Source organism: Ovis aries, chromosome 15, assembly GCF_016772045.2.
Source record: "Ovis aries strain OAR_USU_Benz2616 breed Rambouillet chromosome 15, ARS-UI_Ramb_v3.0, whole genome shotgun sequence".
Taxonomy (NCBI): domain Eukaryota; kingdom Metazoa; phylum Chordata; class Mammalia; order Artiodactyla; family Bovidae; genus Ovis; species Ovis aries.
Window position 1 is genome coordinate 12,205,954 of NC_056068.1, and position 23,979 is coordinate 12,229,932.

The window sequence follows — 23,979 nt, forward strand, 5'->3', positions numbered from 1 at the left end:
AAAGTATTTGTTCAGGACTTTTGAAATGGCCTGGGTCAATTCTCTTAGTTACATTCTGATTTGAAATACCTGCTTAAATATACCTGGAGAAGCCAAGGATGCACTGCTTTTCATTTAAGATATTTGTAGTCCAGAACAATTTTTAAGCATATTGCTGTCATACAAAAATTGATTGCAATTACTAAGGTAGGTCATTTTATTTTTATTGTGAAAATAGTATGTATATTTACAGTGGCTAGATACTCATTTTTTTCTTCAGAAGTCTGTGAAAAACCAAGTAAAGAAATATATTAGAAGTAAGAAAAAGAAATGTGTGAACTCTTCCACCTTGTCCTCCTACTCCATCTTTTATACTTCTGACACAACAATTGTTCTAAGGAACAAATCGATTTTGTCACTCCAGTGATTAAAACCAAACCAGTGGCTACCCATCACCCAGGAGAAAGTGTCTAAACATCTAGCACAGTATAAAAAGACTCCTGAGATTTGCAACTTACCTTCTCTGCAGTTTCTACTCTCAGTGCTTTTTTAAATGATCAGCCAGTTGGTGCACAATAACTAGTTTCTTAATTGTGTCATGCTGTTCTACACTTCATTGCCTATAAACATGCTGAATATCTGGCTTGACAAACTTCTGTCCTTTCCAGAGCCAGTTCAAGCATTACCCCTAAAATGAAGCCTTTTTAAAAAACACTGAAATCAATGCTAAAATAGTTCTTCCAAAGTAGCACAAGGATTGTTCTTTCTACTGATCCGAAATCACTTATTAATGGCTGCCTCCTCTATTCAGCTGCAATTTACTTGTGACAGATTTCAATGTATTTATATCATGCACTTTGCATATTCAACTCACCTGAATATATTACATATTAGGCACATACAAGTTGGAGACCCAGAAAAGCCAATGATATATCTTCAGTCCATTTCCCTAAGGCTTCAGATGCAGGAGATCCAAGAGTATAATTTCAGTTCAAGACTGACAACTGAGAAAAAGAAGAACCAAGTATAAATTCCAGGCCAAGGCTAAGTCCAAAGTTGGGGGAATAATGATGATCCAACTGGAAGACATCAATCAAAGACAGCAAATTCTTCTTATCCAGGACTTTTGTTCTATTTAGGACTTCAGCAGACTAGATGAGACTCATTCACTTGGGAAGAGCTATCTTCCTTACTAAATCTACTGATTTAAATGCTAATTGCACCCAGAAATACCCTTAGTCACACCCAGATTAAATTCTACTCAAAATATCTTGACAATGTGCTCTGGTCAAGACACTTAAAATTCATCATTACAAGTATGTGTGGGGGTTTCTTAGTAGCTCAGATAGTAAAGACTTTGCCTGAAATGCAGGAGATCCAGGTTTGATCCCTGGGTCAGGAAGATCCCCTGGAGAAGGGTATGAGAACCCACTCCAGTATTCTTGCCTGGAGAATACCACGGACAGAGAAGCCTGGTGGGCTACAGTCCGCAGGGTTGCACAGAGTCAGACATGACTGAAGCAACTTAGCACACAACACACACAAGTATGTGTATGTATATGCATATATATAAATGTATGTGTGTGTCATATACATACAAATATTTTATATGTGCATATATATTTAAAAACTTTAACCCTAAAATTGTGCTCATAAATCTTTACATGCTTTTCCGAGAAAAAAGAAAACTGAAGAGAGGCAATTTTCAGATCTTTAGGGCTTTAATTGCATAGAAACACATAGAAAGTCAAGAATATGTATCCGCAACAACATAGCTTCAGACATTTGTAATTACAACATTCTGTGTCAGTTCTGGGAATATACAAACAGAAAAGATTCCTGATAGCATTCACTACCCACATCCTTCCCAAGTTCATTTCTTACACTGCCATCACTAGAGCTCAAAAATCTTTTGGCAGAATCTGTGTAATAGTGCTGTGAGCAGAGGACAAGGAGGAGACTATTCTCCCTCAAAATTGCATTTGTTCTGATAGACGAGTACATCTAGGAATAAAATGTTGTGAACTATGGCTATCTCTATTTGAATGTGAAAACCACAAAATTTTTCACTGAACTCTAAATATCTAAGGGTTTAAAGCTGAATTTATAATAGAGGTAAGAGTATGTGTAACAGAAAATCTTGACTTGGGCACTAACCTAGATACATTTGTGCTTCATGAAACCTTGCTAGCAACAATAATGTTACTACAAATGACAGTAAATAGCTGATAGCTAATTCCTGGTGGTTCAGTGGTACAGAATCTACCTGCTAAGGTAGGAGACACAGGAGATGCAAGTTTGATTCCTGGGTCAGGAAGATCCCCTGGAGAAGGAAATGGAAACCTACTCCAGGATTCATGCCTGAGAAATCCCACTGATAGAGGAACCTGGCAGGCTACAAATTGGGGTGACAACAGAGGTGGACACAATTTAGCAACTAAACAACAATGTATATAGAGATGTTGCTATAGGTAATTATGGTGCAATTACTTATACATATTATTAATGTATTACTAATTGACTATGTAGACACAATGATTAATTACACTTAGTGAAAACATGAGGTTTAGAAAGCTCAGGCAATCTATCCCAGGAAGGAAATGATAATAAGTGGGAAGGGTCATATACTAACCCAGTCTGGCTACAGATCCGAGCTCTAAATCTACATATGGCATCTCCAGCTCAAATAGGTAAAAAGTAGTCTGCATGATTTCATTCTATCTGGGCAGCAGGATATTGACCTAAACAGGAAAATCCATCTAGATCAAACAGCAATATATGATAGTAACTGCTATTTTCTTCTTCTGTTGCTACTGCTGCCAGGTGAAAATGGCCAGATTTTTGATAAAATTATTAAGACATACTTCTCAGATAAGAATAATAATAAATATAGTGTAAAACACAGTATTGAGATTATATAGAAGATTCTGTTATAATTGCACTGTCTTTTTCTCTAGAAAACTAACACTTTATGTGCATTGTTTAGTTGATATTTTATTCCAGGCTAGGTACTCATCACTTTGTTCAAAACTGATCTTTTTTCCAACATAGTCTAATCTGGTATGGATCTTTCACATCTTGTTCCAGTGACCTTATTAACAACTATCAAATATTGTTTATAAATTTATGCAAAGTATAAACTTTAATTTTAGTGTTACTATCAGATTTCCATGAAGGTGTTTCTTCCTTATTTCCTCAATTATACACTGGCCATATTGCTGTATAAAGAAAAAATAGTGCTATGTATATGTATTTTATATTCTCTTTGGCGGTCACATTCTTTTCATAGAAATGGAGTTTTCTATAAAGGGAGTGGAGAAAAAGGAAATTAGGATAAAATTAGATTGAAGAGATGCTTCTTTCTTGGAGACTGAATTGAAATATGATCCTTCCAAGATGATTTTTATAGTAGTAGATTAGGAGTAACTCAGCAAAGTTGTTGCACACCTTTACGTCCAACTGAATAGGGTTAAAACTGTTCTTTATTTGGCTGAAATAGAATAGCTGACCTTTCTAAATCTTTGCATGTAATATTGTTTGTGGGTTTTATATAGTAATTATAATTCCAGGCTGGGAAAACTGGTCAATCACTTCTGAAAGAATGAAACTAGAACACTTCCTAACACCATGCACAAAAATGAACTCAAAATGGATTAAAGATCTAAATGTAAGACCAGAAACTATAAAACTCCTAGAGGAGAACATAGGCAAAACACTCTCCTATATAAATCACAGCAGGATCCTCTATGACCCACCTCCCAGAATATTGGGAATAAAAGCAAAAATAAACAAATGGGAACTAATTAAATTTAAAAGCTTCTGCAAAACAAAGGAAACTATTGCTATCGCTAAGTCACTTCAGTCGTGTCTGACTCTGTGTGACCCCATAGACGGCAGCCCACCAGGCTCCCCTGTCCCTGGGATCCTCCAGGCAAGAACACTGGAGTGGATTGCCATTTCCTTCTCCAATGCATCAAAGCGAAAAGTGAAAGTGAAGTCGCTCAGTCATGTCCGACTTAGCGACCCCATGGACTGCAGCCTTCCAGGCTCTTCCATCCATGGGATTTTCCAGGCAAGAGTACTGGAGTGGGTTGCCATTGATTTCTCCGAAAGGAAACTATAAGCAAGGTGAAAAGACAGCCTTCAGAATGGTAGAAAATAATAGCAAATGAAGCAACTGACAAACAACTAACTCAAAAATATACAATCAACTCCTGCAGCTCAATTCCAGAAAAATAAACGACCCAATCAAAAAATGGGCCAAAGAGCTAAACAGACCTTTCTCCAAAGAAGACATACAGATGGCTAACAAACACATGAAAAGATGCTCAACATCACTCATTGTCAGAGAACTGCAAATCAAAACCACAATGAGATACCATTTCACGCCAGTCAGAATGGTTGCGATCCCAAAGCATTTCTCTACAAGGAATAAATGCTGGAAAAGTTGTGGAGAAACGGGAACCCTCCTACACTGTTGGTGGGAATGCAAACTAGAACAGCCATTATGGAGAAGAGTGTGAAGATTCCTTAAAAAAAACTGGAAATACAACTGCCTTATGGCCCAGCAATCCCACTGCTGGGCATATACACTGAGGAAACCAGAATTGAAAGAGACATGTTTACCCCAATGTTCATTGCAGCACTGTTTATAGTAGCCAGGACATGGAACCAACCTAGATGTCCATCATCAGATGAATGGATAAGAAAGCAGTGGTACATATACACAATGGAGTATTACTCAGCCATTAAAAAGAATACATTTGAATCAGTTCTAATGAAGTGGATGAAACTGGAGTGGATTATACAGAGTGAAGTAAGCCAGAAAGGAAAACACCAATACAGTAGTATGCCAAGGCTGTATATTGTCACCCTGCTTATTTAACTTATATGCAGAGTACATCATGAGAAACACTGGACTGGAAGAAACACAAGCTGGAATCAAGATTGACGGGAGAAATATCAATAACCTCAGATATGCATATGACACCACCCTTACGGCAGAAAGTGAAGAGGAACTAAAACTCCTCTTGATGAAAGTGAAAGAGGAGAGTGAAAAAGTTGGCTTAAAGCTCAACATTCAGAAAATGAAGATCATGGCATCTGGTCCCATCACTTCATGGGAAATAGATGGGGAAACAGTAGAAACAGTGTTGGACTTTATTTTGGGGAGCTCCAAAATCACTGCAGATGGTGACTGCAGCCATGAAATTAAAAGACACTTACTCCTTGGAAGAAAAGTTATGACCAACCTAGATAGCATATTCAAAAGCAAAGACATTACTTTGCCAACTGAGGTCCATCTAGTCAAGGCTATGGTTTTCCTGCGGTCATGTATGGATGTGAGAGTTGGACTGTGAGGAAGGCAGAGCGCCGAAGAATTGATGCTTTTGAACTGTGGTGTTGGAGAAGACCTTTGAGAGTCCCTTGGACTGCAAGGAGATCCAACCAGTCCATTCTGAAGGAGATCAAACCTGGGATTTCTTTGGAAGGAATGATGCTAAAGCTGAAACTCCAGTACTTTGGCCACCTCATGCGAAGAGTTGACTCATTGGAAAAGACTCTGATTCTGGGAGGGATTGGGGGCAGGAGGAGAAGGGGACGACAGAGGATGAGATGACTGGATGGCATCACTGACACAATGGACGTGAGTCTGAGTGAACTCCAGGAGATGGTGATGGACAGGGAGGCCTGGTGTGCTGCGATTCATGGGGTCACAAAGAGTCGGACACGACTGAGCGACTGAACTGAACTGAACTAAACTGAATGCATAAATATGGAATTTAGAAAGATGGCAACGGTAATCCTGTATGAGAGACAGCGAAAGAGACACAGATGTATAGATCAGTCTTTTGGATTCTGTGGAAGAGGGAGAGGGTGGGATGATTTGTGTTAATGGCATGGGAACATGTATAATATCATATAAGAAATGATTCGCCAGTCCAGGCTCGATGCAGGGTACAGGATGCTTGGGGCTGGTGCACTGCGATGACCCAGAGGGATGGTATGGGGAGGGAGGTGGGGGGGAGGGGGTTCAGGATGAGGAACACATGTACACCCGTGGCAGATTCATGTTGATGTATGGCAAAACCAATACAACATTGTAAAATAAAAAAAATAATAATAAATAATTTAAATTAAAAAAAAACAAAATTACACTCTTTACACATAGATGCTGTCTCTACTTAAACTAGAGGCAGAGAGAAAAGTAATAGTTGTATCAAGAAACTTAAGGAACCATATAGTGTTGTTGAATGGTCATGGGGTTATCAATCAGACTTTATTACTATATGCTTAATAATGCCCAAGAAAAAATTTGTTTTCTCTCATCATGCAATTTAAAAGCACTTTCACACAAATATGGTTAACTGGTGTTTGACTAAGGGGTAAAGGCAATCTAATAATGAAAAGAGAGTCTTTACAACAAATGATTCTATACCGATAACCATAACATGCAAAAAAAAAAAAAAAAGGAGAGAGAGATGCAAACCTTAAAATATTTCCAAAATTAACTTGAAATGTATCATAGACCCAAATATAAAATCAAAAAGTATAAAACTTCTAGAAGATAATATAAAACTTCTACTACCTAAAGCTTAGTGATGATTTTTAGGCTAAGACATCAAGGGACAATCCATCAACAAAATGAATAAGTTGGACATTATTAAAATTAAAAACTTCTGTTGGGAGAAAATATTTGTGAAAGAAATATGATAAAGAACTGGTATCCAAAATACACAAAGTACTCTTAAAACTCAACAATAAGAAAATGAATACCCAGTTTAAAAATGGGTAAACGATATGAAAGGCTTCCCAGGTGGCTCAGTGACAAAGAATCCACCTTTCAATGAAGGACACTCAGGTTCCATCCCTGGGTTGGGAAGATCCCCTGGAGAAGGAAATGGCAACCCACTCCAGTATCCTTGCCTGGGAAATCCCATGGACAGCAGAGCCTGAGAGGCTACAAGGATCAGAAAAATGTTGGACACAACTTAGCAACTAAATCAACAACAATATGAACAGAGACATCACCAATGTCGTAAACAGATGTTAATCAAGCATATGTAAAGATGCTTAACATTTCATATCATTAGGATGTTACAAATTACAATCAATAATAAGATACCACTACATATTTATTCAAATGACTAAAATCCAAAACACTTATAGCATCAAATGCAGTCAACAGTTTGGAGTAACAGAGTTATCATTCATTGATAGTGGGAATGCAAAATGGTTTAGCTTTTTTTTTAGCTGCAGTTTCTTCCACCAGCACATTTACTCCTACAGGAAAACCCAGAAATCACAGTTCTTGGTATTTATTCGTAAGTGTTAAAAATATATGTCCATAAAAAAGCCTGTACACATTTTTTCATATTAAATTTCTTTGTACTTGCTAAACATGGAAGCAAACAAGATGTTCTTTGATAGGTAAATGGATAAACAGTGTTACAGCTATAAAATGGTGCATATAAAGAAATAAGCTATTAATCCATACAAAGAAACTTAAACGCATATATATTATTAAATGAAAGAAACCAATCTGCAAAGGGTGTATAAGACTTCAGAAATAACTCCAGAAAGAATGAAGTGATGGAGCGAAAGCAAAAACAACATCCAATTGTGGATGTGACTGGTGACAAGTGTAAAGTCCAATGCTGTAAATAACAATAATGGATAGGGACCTGGAATATTAGGTCCATGAATCATGATAAATTCATGTTGATGTATGGCAAAACCAATACAATATTGTAAAATAATTAGCCTCCAATTAAAATAAATAAATTTAAATTAAAAAAAGAAGTGGTCAAACAGGAGATGGCAAGAGTGAACATTAACATTTTAGGAATTAGTGAACTAAAATGGATTGAAATGGGTGAATTTAATTCAGATGACCATTATATCAACTACTGTGGGCATGAATCCCTTAGAAGAAATAGAGTAGCCCTTTAGAAAATGAAGATTATGGCATCTGGTCTCATCACTTCATGGGAAATAGATGGGGAAACAGTGGAAACAGTGTCAAACTTTATTTTGGGGGCTCCAAATCACTGCAGATGGTGACTGCAGCCATGAAATTAAAAGATGCTTACTCCTTGGAAGGAAAGTTATGACCAACCTAGATAGTATAATCAAAAGCAGAGACATTACTTTGCCAACAAAAGTCTGTCTAGTCAAGGCTATGGTTTTTCCAGTGATCATGTATGGATGTGAGAATTTGACTGTGAAGAAAGCTGAGCGCTGAAGAATTGATGCTTTTGAACTGTGCTGTTGGAGAAGACTCTTGAGAGTCCCTTGGACTGCAAGGAGATCCAACCAGTCCATTCTGAAGGAGATCAGCCCTGGGATTTCTTTGGAAGGAATGATGCTAAAGCTGAAGCTCCAGTACTTTGGCCACCTCATGCGAAGAGTTGACTCATTGGAAAATACTGATGCTGGGAGGGATTGGGGGCAGGAGGAGAAGGGATGACAGAGGATGAAATGGTTGGATGGCATCACTGACTCAATGGATATGAGTCTGAGTGAACTCTGGGAGTTGGTGATGGACAAGGAGGCCTGGCATGCTGCAATTCATGGGGTCGCAAAGAGTCGGACATGACTGAGTGACTGAACTGAACTGAAATGAACTGAAGAGTCAACAAAAGAGTCTGAAATGCAGGACTTGGGTGCAACCTCAAAAATGACAAAATAATCACCATTCATTACAAGGCAAACCATTCAATATCACAGTAATTTGAGTCTATGTCCCAACCAGTAATGCAGAAGTAGCTAAATTTGAACAGCTCTATGAAGACCTACACAGCCTCCTAGACTAACACCCAAAAAATGATGTCCTTTTCATCACAGGGGACTAGAATGCAAAAGTAGGAATTCAAGATATATCTAGAGTAACAGCCAATTTGGCCTTGGGGTACAAAATGAAGTAGGCAAAGGCTAATAGAGTTTTGCCAAGAAAACACACTGGTGATAGCAAACATGGTCTTCCAAGAACACAAGAAAAGACTCTACACATGGACATCACCAGATGGTCAACATCAAAATCAGATTGACTATATTCTTTGTAGCCAAAGATGGATAACCTCTATACAGTCAGCAAAAACAAGACCAGGAGTTAGCTGTGGCTCAGATCATGAACTCCTTATTGAAAAATTCAGACTTAAATTGAAGAAAGTGGGGAAAACCATTAGACCATTCAGTTATGACCTAAATCAAATCCCCTAATGATTATACAGTGGAAGTGTCAAATAGATTCAATGGATTGGATCTGATAGAGTGCCTGAAGAACTATGGACAGGGGTTTGTGACATAGTATGGGAGGCAATAATCAAGACCATCACCAAGAAAAAGAAATGTAAAAAAGCAAAATGGTTATCAGAGTAGGGCTTACAAATCCTGAGAAAAGAATAGAAGTGAAAGGCAAAGGAGAAAATGAAAGATATACCCATTTGAATACAGAAATCCAAAGAATATCAAGGAGAGATTAGAAAACCTTCTTCAGTGATCAATGCAAAGAAATAGATGAAAAAATAGAATGGGAAAGACTAGAGACCTCTTCAAGAAAATTAGAGATACCAAGGGAACATTTCATGTGAAGATAGGCACAATAAAGAATAGAAATGGTATGGACCTAACAGAAGCAGAAGATATTTAAAAGAGATGGAAAGAATATACAGAACTAAACAAAAAGATCTTCATGATCCAGATAACCATGATGTTGTGATCAGTTATCTAGAGTCAGACATTCTAAAATGCAAAGTTAAGTGGGCCTTAGGAAGGATCACAATGAACAAAGCTAGTAGAGGTGATAAAAATCCAGTTGAGCTATTTCAAATACTAAGCTGATGTTGTTAAAGCACTGCACTCAATATGCCAGCAAATTTGGAAAACGCATCAGTGTCCACAGGACTGGAAAAGATCAGTTTTCATTCCAATCCCAGAGAAAGGTAATGCCAAAGAATATTCAAAGTTCTATACAATTGCACTCATCTCACATGCTAGCAAATTAATGCTCAAAATTCTCCAAGCCAGGCTTCAACAGTATGTGAACTATGAACTTCTGGATGTTCAACCTGGATTTAGAGAAGGCAGAGGAATCAGAGATCAAATTGCCAACATCCACCGGATCATTGAAAAAGCAAGAGAGTTCAAGAAAAAAAAAAATATATATATATATACATATATATATATATATATGCTTCTGCTTTATTTATTGTGACAAACTCTTTAACTGTGTGGATCAAAATAAACAGTGGAAATTTCTTACAGAGATGAGAATACCAGACCACCTGACCTGACTTCTGAGAAATCTGTATGCAGGTCAAGTAGCAACAGTTTGAACAGGACATGGAATAATGGACTGATTCAAAATTGGGAAAGGAGTATGTCAAGGATGTATATTGTCACCTGGCTTATTTAACTTATCTGCAGAGTACATCATGAGAAATTCAGGGCTGCATGAAGCACAAGCTGGAATCAAGATAGCTGGGAGAAATATCAATAACGTTCGATATACAGATGACACCACCCTTATGGCAGAAAGTGAAGAAGAACTAAAGAGCCTCTTGATCAAAGTGAAAGAGGAAAGTGAAAAAAGTTGGCTTAACTCAACATTCAAAAAACAAAAATCATGGCATCAGGTCCCATCACTTCATGGCAAATAGATGAGAAAAAAATGGATACAGTGGGACACTTTATTTTCCTGGGCTCCAAAATCACTGCAGATGGTGACTGCAGCCATGAAATTGAAAGATGCTTGCTCCTTGGGAGAAAAGCTATGACCAACCTAGACAGCATATTAAAAAGCAGAGACATTACTTTGTTGAAAAAGGTCCACCTACTTAAAGGTATGCTTTTTTCCGTGGTAAAGAATGGATATGAGAGTTGGATTATAAAGAAAGCTGAGCACTGAAGAGTTGATACTTTTGAACTGAGGTGTTGGAAAAGACTCTCGAGAGTTCCTTGGACTGCAAGGAGATCAAACCTGTTAATCCTATGGAAATAAGTGCTGAATATTCATTGGAAGGACTGATGCTGAAGCTGAATCTCCAATACTTTGGGCACTTGATGCACAAAACTGACTCTTTGGAAAAGACTCTGATGCTGGGAATGATTGAAGGTAGGAGAAGGGGATGACAGAGGATGAGATGGTTGGATAGCATCACCAACTCGATGGACATGAGTTTGAGTAGACTCCGGGTATTGATGATGACCAGGGAAGCCTGGCCTGCTGCAGTCCATGGGGTCACAAAGAGTTGGATATGACTGAGTGACTAAACTGAACTGATGTATGTATGTGAGAGATGCATTCTAAATAAAGCTGAACGTTGAATAATTGATGCTTTGAACTGGGAGTTGTTGGAGAAGACACTTGAGAGTTCCTTGGACTGCTAGGAGATCAAACCCGTCAATTCTAAAGGAAATCAGTTCTGAATATTCACTGGAATGACTGATGCTCAAGCTGAAACTCCAATACTCTGGCCACCTGAGACAAAGAACAGACTCCTTGGAAAAGACCAGGATTTTGGGAAAGATTAAAGGCAGGAGGAGAAGGGAATGACAGAGGATGCAATGTTTGAGGATGGACATGAGTTTGAGCAAGGTCTGGGAGTTGGTGATAGACAGGGATGCATGGTGTCCTGCAGTCCATGGGATCGCAAAAAGTCAGAAGTGACTGAGAGACTGAACTGACTTAAACACTAGATACACATTTTTTTTTTTTTAATGAAAGATAGATGGTGTTATCTTTCTTTTGAATTAATCACAAAAATTGTAATTATTTCAGTTTTGTCATTAAATAATATAATGTAGATCTGCTTTTATGTGAATTCTGATTCAGAACAAACACCCAAAAAAGATGTCCTTTTCATTATAGGGGACTGGAATGCAAAAGTAGGAAGTGAGGAAACACCTGGAGTAACAGGCATATTTGGCCTTGGAATGCGGAACAAAGCAGGGCAAAGACTAAAAGAGTTTTGCCAAGAAAATGCACTGGTCATAACAAACACCCTCTTCCAACAACACAAGAGAAGACTCTACACATGGACATCACCAGATGGTCAACACAGAAATAAGATTGATTAGATTCTTTGCAGCCAAAGATGGAGAAGCTCTATACAGTCAACAAAAACAAGACCAGGAGCAGACTGTGGCTCTGATCATGAACTCCTTATTACCAAATTCAGACTCAAATTAAAGAAAGTAGGGAAAACCGCTACAACATTCAGATATGACCTAAATAAAATCCCTTATGATTATACAGTGGAAGTGAGAAATAGTTTTAAGGGACTAGATCTGATAGATAGAGTGCCTGATGAACTATGGAATGGGGTTCGTGACATTGTACAGGAGACAGGGATCAAGACCATCCCCATGGAAAAGAAAGGCAAAAAAGCAAAATGGCTGTCTGAGGAGACCTTACAAATAGCATGAAAAGAAGAGAGGCGAAAAGCAAAGGAGAAAAGGAAAGATATAAGCGTGTGAATGCAGAGTTCCAAAGAATAGCAAGAAGAGATAAGAAAGCCTTCTTCAGCGATCAATGCAAAGAAATAGAGGAAAAGAACAGAATGGGAAAGACTAGAGATCTCTTCAAGAAAATTAGAGATACCAAGGGAACATTTCATGCAAAGATGGGCTCAAGAAAGGACAGAAATGATATGGACATAACAGAAGCAGAAGATACTAAGAAGAGGTGGCAAGAATACATGGAAGAACTGTACAAAAAAGATTTTCACGACCCAGATAATCATGATGATGTGAATAAAAATCTAGAGCCAGACATCTTGGAATGTGAAGTCAAGTGGGCTTTAGGCAGCATCACTATGAACAAAGCTAGTGGAGGTAATGGAATTCCAGTAGAGCTGTTTCAAATCCTGAAGATGATGATGTGAAAGTGCTGCACTCAATATGCGAGCAACTTTGGAAAACTCAGCAGTGGCCACAGGATTGGAAAAGATCAGTTTTCATTCCAATCCCAAACAAAGGCAATGCCAAGGAATGCTCAAACTACTGCACAATTGTACTCATCTCACATGCTAGTAAAGTAATGCTCAAAATTCTCCAAGCCAGGCTTCAGCAATACGTGAACCATGAATTCCCTGATGTTCAAGGTGGTTTTAGAAAAGGCAGAGGAACCAGAGATCAAATTGCCAACATCCGCTGGATCATGGGAAAGGCAAGAGAGTTCCAGAATAACATCTATTTCTGCTTTATTGACTATGCCAAAGCCTTTGACTGTGTGAATCACAATAAATTATGGAAAATTCTGAAAGAGATGGGAATACAGACCACCTGACCTGCCTTGTGAAAAACCTATATGCAGGTCAGGAAGCAGCAGTTAGAACTGGACATGGAACAACAGACTGGTTCCAAATAGGAAAAGGAGTACATCAAGGCTGTATATTGTCACCCTGCTTATTTAACGTATATGCAGAGTACATCATGAGAAACGCTGGACTGGAAGAAAAACAAGCTGGAATCAAGATTGCCGGGAGAAATATCAATAACCTCCGATATGCAGATGACACCATCCTTATGACAGAAAGTGAAGAGGAGCTAAAAGCCTTTTGATGAAAGTAAAAAAGGAGAGCAAAAAAGTTGGCTTTAAGGTCAACGTTCAGCAAACGAAGATCATGGCATCCGGTCCCATCACTTCATGAATAATAGAGAAACAGTGGAAATAGTGTCCGGCTTTATTTTGGGGGGCTCCAAAATCACTGCAGATGGTGACTGCAGCCATGAAATTAAAAGATGCTTGCTCCTTGGAAGAAAAGTTATGACCAATATAGATAGCATATTCAAAAGCAGAGACATTACTTTGCCAACAAAAGTCTAGTCAAGGCTATGGTTTTTCCTGTGGTCATGTATGGAATGAGAGTTGGACTGTGAGGAAGGCAGAGCGCCAAAGAATTGATGCTTTTGAACTGTGGTGTTGGAGAAGACTTTTGAGAGTCCCTTGGATGGCAAGGAGATCCAACCAGTCCATTTTGCAGGAGATCAACCCTGGGATTTCTTTGGAAGGAATGATGCTAAAGCTGAAACTCCAGTACTTTGGCCACCTCATGCGAAGAGTCGACTCATTGTAAAAGACTCTGATGATGGGAGGGATTGGGGGTAGGAGGAGAAGGGGACGACCGAGGATGAGATGGCTGGATGGCATCACTGACTCGATGGATGTGAATCTGAGTGAACTCCGGGAGATGGTGATGGATAGGGAGACCTGGAGTGCTGCGATTCATGAGGTTGCAAAGAGTCGGACACTACTGAGCGACTGAACTGAACTGAACTGAACTGAATGTAGATCTGCTTTTATGTGAATTCTGATTCCTTTTTTCTTTTTAAGTCACTTCTTTCCAGTACCCTCATGCTGGTCCATCATATACATTCCCCTCTCTATTTTGTTCAGAATTAACACCAATATAGTTTGAATTTCTCTCTCGTTATAGCCATTTTGTAAATGTGTGAAGAGGATATGGCAAGCAAAACTACAGTTTTCATGATTCATTTGCATTTATTACATGAAAAGTAGAGAAATAAACTGCTGAGTGTCTTTCCTGAAATAATTTAGCACTTTACTTAATACTTCAAGTGAGATCATATATAAAAAGGTAAAATGACTCCAAGTCACGCTCAAAATTCATCAAGGACATATACTGCATCTCTGAATTTCATATCTATTGTTATTTTTCTACTTTATTAAAATGATGAACTTTTAATCATCTAACTATACTTGACTTGATAAAAAGAAAAACACCTAGAAGTAAAACTACATTTGTTTGTTTTTAATTTATTATTTTTTCAGATATTTTTGGATGGAAAGTTCTAAATTCATAACATTCTTTACAAACATTACCTTTAGCATGTTCCACATAAGGGTACTTATTTCTAGCCTCCTCTGTGATTCTTATTTCTACATCTATACTAGATAACTCTCAATCTCCCACTTCCTGATATTGCAACTTCTTTGCTAAGAGTTATATTTTTAAAACTGAGTCTCTACAGACATGGATTTTATGCACTCTCATTACTTATATCATAAAGGGTAGAGCTGACATATAAGTGCTGCTGGTATTTAGCTTTTGCTGTTTGTTTGTTTTTTTTTTTTTCCCCTCTCTCTCTTTCTGCTTCCACTTCACTTGTTTTGTGTCCTTGGTGTCCATTGCTATGATACTGCTGTCAGACTCCTTGAGTTCTGAGGGCTCACTATGAATCTTAGTAGCCCAATTTTTTTCACTCCCCTCTACAGATGGTGTCATTGACACAGGTTGCTCTTTCACTTTTGCGAGATGAAGCAGTTGAGGGATTCAACCAGTTCAAAGAAAAAGAATGAATCACAGAAGTCTTGTAATATTAATAATAATTCCTGTACATTTTATGTTAATGTCCTAGTGGCTAATGCAATGGGAAATTATGCTTCCTGGAACATATAGCTCTCAAACCTTCAATTCAGAATGCTCTCTTGAAGATTCATACTTGATTGAATCATATTTACAACTTTTCTGGATAAGAGGTTCATTGATGAAAGTTCTAACTTAAAAATACTGTCATAGTACTCATGTTTCTTTAGCTCTCCTTCTATATATTATGGGTTTCTCTGATAGCTCAGTTGGTAAAGAATCCACCTCAATGCAGTAGAGCCTGGTTCTATTCTTGGGTCAGGAAGATCTGCTGGAGAAGGGATAGGCTACCCACTCCAGTATTCTGGCCTGGAGAATTCCGTGGACTGCATAGTCTTCAGAGTCACAAAGAATCGGACACAGCTGAGCAACTTTCACTACTTACTATTCTATATATTAGACAACTTCTAAATAGTTATCATTGGGATCACATTGTCCACTCTGGTGAAAGCACAAGAAACCATAAATATTGACATGTAGATTTTTTTTTCTTTTGAACTTTTTAAATTTTGTACTGAGGTATAGCCTATTAACAATGTAGTGATAGTTTCAGGTGAACAGGGAAGAGATTCAGTCATACATATACATGTAGGATTTTGACTGAGAACTGGTCTAGTGATAAAATATACACATTTACAAACACAATAAAAACAAAGAATTAAAGATTTTAAAACTTAAAAAATAAAAAACTAAAAAAACAAAAACAAAACAAAAAAAAACAAAAAAAACCTGTCCATTTTACTTTTTTTATTTTTTATTTTTGTCTGAAATGTATAGCCAATCCACCAAAACTTGTGTTGGCACAATCTGTGAAATATTTAAGTTGGTCAACTCATTTTTCATCCATTTTATTAAACCATTTTAATTTAAATCTCTGTTATATCTTGTTTCCATTGTTTTAATAGGTTCCTACTGAGCTTCTTACATCACTCTTCAACCCTGGTATTATTTCCTATAAGGTAGATATCAAGATTGATCCAAAACCTTAAAGACTTCTCACTTCTCTAAGAATAAGAACCAGAGTTTATTTTTAAGTTTATTTCTCATAGACCCATAAGAGCCTAAATGATCTGATACTCCTCTCACTCTCTGATCTCCTTTTTTTTTTTTTTTCTTTTCTTTCTGATTCTGTAAGGTTAATAATGTTAACCATATCTTTAAACTCTTCTTGAGTATCTGGTTTATCTCTTCCTGGGTAAATATACCTGAAATATAATAGTGAGATGGAGTCCAGCTTTCATCACTTTAGATCTTGGAGCTGCATGGAAGCATGCCATTTCTCTTTCACTGCTACTTAGTCTGTACACCCCTTCATCTCAGCAAGTGTCTTTGATGTTCTAGGAGGTTTACATGAGGAGGCGATATAAAGCTTATTTGAGGGGTCTGAGCCACTGATCACAGTGTCTTTCTCTGTCTTTGGTTGTTGCATCTATAATTTACTCTCAAAACTTGGCATGAAAGAAACAAGAAATGGTCCAATAAATTAGCTTGAGCATCTAACACACTTTCTCTATCACCTACCCTATCTTGATAGTCAGGAACAATTGCTCCTGCTAAGATGCTGACTCTTCTCCTTGCCTTCTGGCCTCTTGGTAGCCATATCATAACATTTAAAAAAGTATTCTTTCCATGTCAGTGGTGGAATAGTCTTCTTATGAAAACCAAGATCTCTGCAAATATACAAAGAATGCAGCTACAAGGAAAAGAGGTGTATGTTTCTCAAGTAGCTCACTGAAAGGATGGTCAGTGGGACATGAATGACTAAGCACACACATATTTCCTTGGCTTTGTTCCAAATCCCATATGTGCCATATTGAGGAAATAACATTATACAATGGTCATAGATTTTCAGGTGAATTCTAAGTCTTGGAGAATGGTACTCCATAGTACACTGGCATTCTAACTGTAGACTCAAAAAATTATTCTGTTACTTTATGATACAGAAGTGTCTGAGTGGTGCAGTTCATGATAGATTCAGTGAATTATATCATCGTTTCTCTCCTATTGCTTATCCTTTGCTATAAATGGATTAGGCTAGACTTAGGGATGCATCATCTGCACTCTTTTTCAAGAAAGTTCCCCACCTTCAGGAGTGGGGAGGGTTGTTAGTAGACAGCTTTAAATTATAAGTCCCTCTAAGAACAAACCTCAGTTACAGAAATTTTCATACTCAAGGTCCTGCACCCCCAAAGACAGTACGTGTCTAGGTAATGATTAGCATGAGGAATAAAGGCCCAGTCACTTCTGCTCAAAGTAGGACTACCCTTACTGAATCATTTTGTCTCCAGAATTTTACATACAGTTGGACATGTTTATCACAGTTAGAATTCTTGCTATACATATTTCTGCTTCCTTCCCCTCCATACACAGCTTTGATTGTAAGGGTGTTAGTCGCTCAGTTATCTCTGAATCTTTGCGACCCCATGGACAGTAGTTGACCAGGCTCCTCTGTCCATAGAATCTATGGGCAAGAATACTGTAGTGGGCTGCCATTTCCTTCTCCAGGCAATCAAACCCAAGTCTCCCACATTCCAGGCAGATTTTCACTATCTGAGTCACCAGGGAAGCCCCTTGATTGTAAGGGTAATCCTTAGTAGATATCTCATACACCAACTCCTAACTTAGATTCTGCTACCTCAATAATCCAACATCTGACAGTTGATGACAGGAGTACCCCCCTCCCCAAATTTTTACTTCAGTTTTACAATTTTAGACTTACAGAGAAGTTGCAAAGATAGTACAGAATTTTTCATACATTATTCACCCAGTTTCCCCTAATGCAAATATGACTATAGCATAATTATCAAAACTAAGAAATTAACACTGCAACAATACTATTAACTATAGATTTTAGTCAGATTTTCCCCCTTTTTTTTCCCACTGATGTCCTTTTCCAGTAACATGTAATTGAGCATACCACATTGCATTTAGTTTCAATACCCTTTATTCTTTGAGATTTTTCTATTTTTCCCATGACCTTGATATTTTTATGAGTACTAAAAGGCCCAATGTTTCATTCTTATGGGAATAGATATATAGTTGTATGTGAGTATTATTTTCATGCACATAAAACCAGAGCCAGTATGATTATTTGATGACATATATTTGATTCATTGGTTAAGATTATACATAATGTCACAACAGCATAGGGAACTGACTTTACGCTAAAAGAGATATGAGAATGGTCTTGTAATGATGGCATTCATTGGCCATATCACATTCTCCACTGTATAGAAAGTTAAATCAGCAGTTTGGAGATGATGCTTTATAAAAACGTGGTCCCATCCTGTAAAATGGAGTATATTGAATCAAAACAAGTGTAGTAGGCTGATTAATGTCACCCAAGATATGAGAACTTAAAACCTATAGTTAATAAGTATTATTTTATTTTAAGCAGTGTCTTTGTAAATATGATTAAATAAAGAATTGCTTAATCAAGAGATTACCTTGAATTATTCAAGTAGGCCCTAATGTGTCCTTATAAGAGGGATGTTGAGGAAGATTAGACACACATCCAAAGGAGAAAACAGTATAAAGATAGAGCAGAAAGAGATTTGAAGATGCTGGCCTTGGAGATTAGAATGATGCAGCCACAAGCCAACGAATGCCTGCAATCACCAGAATCTGGAAAAGGCATGCAGTTTTCAAAAAAAGCCTCCAGAAGAGTAAAGCCTGCTTACATCTTGATTTTAGTCTAGTGAAGCTAATTTACACTTCTGGCATCTGGAACTGTAAAGGAATACGTGTGAGCAGTTTTCAGCCACTAACTCTTGATGATTTACTATAACAGCCACTGCAATTTGTATATAGTGCTGTGTTTATAAATGGAAACACACATGGATCCAGGAAGCAAGGTTGGAAGCAGAAGCTCACTTGCTGTGAACACAATGGCCTACTTGGATAATCGAGATTCCTGGCTTTGAAACTCTGTACTGTGCAGAAGTTTCAATATGAGAAACATTTCTGCTGTGGAAAAAGAAAGTCTCACTAGATTAAAAGATATGGCTATGACCTGGATACTTGTTTTCTGTGCCCTGGAACAAAAAGGAAAATAATATACCACCATCTTGATAGGAAGATATATGGCTGTGGGGTACCATTGCCTCCTCCAATACAACAAAGAAAAGGAGGAGTATGGTTTGCACCTAGGTGTTTCATTCAGGTGCCTTAAACAATTGTGATGGTTAATAGGCAAGTGCAGCAAATCCAGTATGGGAGATGGACGGGACCAGAGGGCATGTCTCTAGAATATTGATCTAGGACACCTACCAGGTAGGCCCACAAAACACAGGCAAGTGAATCAAAAATTAATGAAGGAGAAGGGAGATAATAAGCTTTAAATGAGACTCTGAGACTGTTACTGGATGGGTAAGTTCAAAAAGGACCCTTCTACATGAGTCTCAGTTCTTGGTAAGGACACAAAGAAGAATCTGAGGTCTTACCCATGGCAAAACAGGTTTATTGAAGGAAGAACAAAAAGAACAGAAAGGGCACCTCAAAGGAGAGGTGGGCCAAGCCAAGAGAGGCACTGACACCAGAAGGATGAAGTATGGGGCTTCCAAGAAAGGGCTTTTATATATTCATCTAGGTGGGTGTGGGTGTGGACTGACAGTTTTGGTTGACAATTACAAGTTAATAACTGGCTCTATTGTGCATGGCTTTCCCATAATTCAGCCTGTTATAATCAGATGTACGTATGTATAGAATACTTATGAACACAATATGCTCCTGGCTGCCTAAGGTCGCTCAAGGACACAGCTTTGCATCAAGAGTGTGTTGAATTCCCTATGAATTTGCTTGTATCCACAGTGTGTCTAGGGTCCATGTGCTGGAGTTGGAAAAGTCTCTGTAGCACAGAGACTTTTGTAGCACATCTGAGCTCTATTGGGCTGCATCCTTCCTGTCTGGGGTGGGATAGTGGTCAGCTTGAATTTTTTTCAGCTAGGCCACTCCTCATTACTAAAGCCTAACTTGCTACCTAACAAGACCAGCTGCAATAGAAGTGGTTATAGTTTTTCCTATTTTTCTTATTTTAAGATTTTCCCAGGAGATACTGGAGATGCTGTTCCTTGAAAATATATGAAGAATGGGTCCAAGTAGAGAAAAGGGGGTGGCCGTTATATGCATATGGTGATATGTAATTCAGGTATCCCTTTAGGAAGAAATGTACCACAGATTCTGGGAGCACTGCCAGCAAACATCTTGCAGCTGGCATACACTTTAGGAATTGTCTCAGATGTAGAAAGCCATATTGCTTGAATACATGCCTTTCCAAGGCTGGTCCACACTGAATGAATTTGTGGTATGAAGGTTCAGCCATTTCAACATAACTTATGTTCAATCTTGCAATCCACTTTAGGTCACATGTGTGTTTGTGCCTTATCAGTCACTTTAGTCACGTCTGACTCTTTGTGACCCTATGAACAGTAGCCCACCAAGTTCCTCAGTCCATGGGATTCTCCAGGCAAGAAAACTGGAATGGGTTGCCTTGCCCTTCTCCATGAGATTGTCCCGATCCAGGGATCAAACCTGCATCTCCTGCATTGCAGGTGGATTCTTTACCAGTGAGCCACCAGGAAAGACGGAGAAGCCTGGTGTCCATGGGGTCTCAAAGAGTCAGATATTACTTCACTTTCACATTCACTTTCACTTTCACCAGGGAAGACCAGCTCTATGAAACATCAGCCTATCTCCCAAATCATCCCACCCTCTCCCTCTTGCACAGAGTCCAAAAGTCTGTTCTTTACATCTGTGTCTCTTTTGCTGTCTTGCATACAGGGTGGGGAGGGGGAATGGCATTGAAACATGTATACTATCATGTAAGAAATGAGTCACTAGTCTAGGTTTGAAACAGGATATAGGATGCTTGGGGCTGGTGCACTGGGATGACCCAGAGAGATGATATGGGGAGGGTGGTGGGAGGGGTGTTCAGGGTTGGGAACTCATGTACACCTGTGGTGGATTCATGCCAATGTATGGCAAAACCAATACAGTATTGTAAAGTAAAATAATAAAATAAAATAAAAAGAAAGAAACCTCAGCCTAGGCTCTAGTACAGATTTCTATTTAAAGTTTGTCTTCTCATGCCAATTATTGCTTTTTACTATTTTTCTTTTCCTACAACTGCTGATCTCAAGAGTACCAGCTATTAAAAATTCTATATCCGAAATTCCATCTCAGGATCTGCTTTGAAGAGAACCCAATCTAGAAGAGCATTTTAGCACTGCCTTCTGGAATTGTGGTCAGGATGCTAAATCCTGGATCAAGGGATCTCCTGCATTCCAGGTGGATTCTTTACCAACTGAGCTATCAGGGAAGCCCTCAACTATATCAGTAAATTCTCCCTATATATTCCTTGTTGTCTCTCTGTATCCCACCTCAGCTGCCTAAAATATAAGATCCATGAGGACTGGGACCAGTGCTTCCTGCCAGATGGTACTTGTATATAGTAGATACTCAGTAAACACTAAGTGAATCATGCACATGTCACTTGACTAGATCTCTGAAAATGTGGATTCTAGTCATTAATGTGGCATTTAAGATATTTAATGAAAAAAATTTTAATAATCCATGTGCTGTGTGCTTAGTCACTCAGTTGGGTCCCACTCTTTGCAACCCCATGGACTGTAGCCTGCCAAGCTCTTCTGTACATGGGGATTCTCCAGGTAAGAATACTTGAGGGTGTTGCCATGCCCTCCTTCAGGGTATCTTCCCAACCCAGAGATCAAACCCAGGTCTCCCACATTGCAGGCTGATTCTTTACCATCTCAGCCACCAGGGAAGCTAGTAAGCCATCATACACTCTATTGAGATGGCTTGAGTTTGGTTCACTGTTTTGTTCTTTTCTCTCTGTCTCACTTGTCTTATAGTTGCAAATGTGTTGCTTGTGTGCCCAGTGAAAGTCAGAAGTGGGAGGATATTGTTCATACTGAGGTCATGTTATTTAAGAATTAGATGTGGTTCACAAGACTAAAAGCTTCTTTGTTTGACACTCAGGTCCTAGTCTAACTAGTTCTGTCATTTTAAACAAGATGTTTCTCTAATCTACTTATTTCCCAGTCTTCCTAACACAATAAGCTGCGTGGGTTGAAAAACTATTTTAGCATATTTTACAATATTTGCATTTTTTGTCTTAGAAGAAATGTAAGGGAATGTTATTATAGTTGTTTTTTCTACCACAAAACAGGTATAACAATAGATGACACTGTCTACAGAAAAATTATAATTAAATCATAGAGAAATAAATATCTGATACTTTTTTGAAAGAATAAAAGCATTTTTATAAACATTCAAACTTTTCACTTTAATGTTTTAAAATATTTGTATGTCCAGTGATTTGCACACTTATATCTTCTAATTGAAGAAAAATATGTTCCTTGAGGAAAAGAAATCGTTAAACATCAGCCTTATTTTAACAACAACAACAACAAAAAGGAATATTTGTATATACTGTTGCTACCCATATCCCTGTCTTTTCTGTTAAAAAAAAAAAAAAAGTTGTCAGCAAAGTGACAAGAGTATTTAAGGTGGGTACAGGATTTCACCTTGCTAGGAATTTTGAAACGTTAAATCTACATAAATCAGCATCTATAACAGGGACTGGTCTGTCTGCACAAGAGTTAGAAATACTCTAATCCTTAACATTTTTGATAGCAAAGACTACAAAATTGGTAAGAAAATGGTTTTGGAATCAGGACTGGGGGATTGGTGTCACAATTTAGGCACTTAAGAAATATGGATCTTGGTGAAATTATTTAACCTTTCCTTTCAGTGTGCTAAGTGTCCAGGTGGCCAAATAAGACAATGAGCAAAACTGAAAATAGCCATCAAACTTTTATTCACATACTGTAATAATGTAAACAAGAACCATTTCCCACCACTGAAGGGTACCTGGTGAGGTCAGATGGATCAGTGCATGTGAAGGAAGTTTGCTTACTACTGAGGAGCCCTGAACCAAAGGATTCATTATGGGTTTAAGAGGAGGAAGAGATAGAAGGGCTGAGTGGAAAAGCACTGAATCAGAGCAAAGTGTTTTAGCCTAGAAGAAGGTCTCCACAGAGGCACCTGACTGAACTGAATTCCCAAAAAGGAATTTCCAAATGAAGGTAACTGAGCTAGGATGCAGGTATGTGTATGAGCATGCTGGCCCAAAAGGCCTGAGTCTTTAAATGAAACCTCTTCCTGAATACTGTAGCTGTGAACCCAACTGGTGTGAGGGAGGCAGTCTTACCCATGAGGCATGCCAGGAATAGCCTCAGCAACTGTCTGTAGTTGGTCATGGATATTTTTACATAGGATTTTCCACTAGAGCTGGACTCCTCACTCACAAGTAGTCAAATAGACTTTAGTAATATATGCATTCAAAAATTCAACACAAACTTCTAATTTATCTTTAATATTGATCAGGGAGCACTTTTCCAAATGAAGACTTAGACATCTGGGCATTTCCCAGTGAATGGCATTGTCATGATATTGTGACCATTTGAAGTTGAATGGAAATAGATAACATAAAAAACCCTCAGAAATATATGACCTGATCTAAAAATGGCATTTATCTCCCCTGCTCACATCACATGGCAGGAACCCAGTCATCTACATGCAAACTATT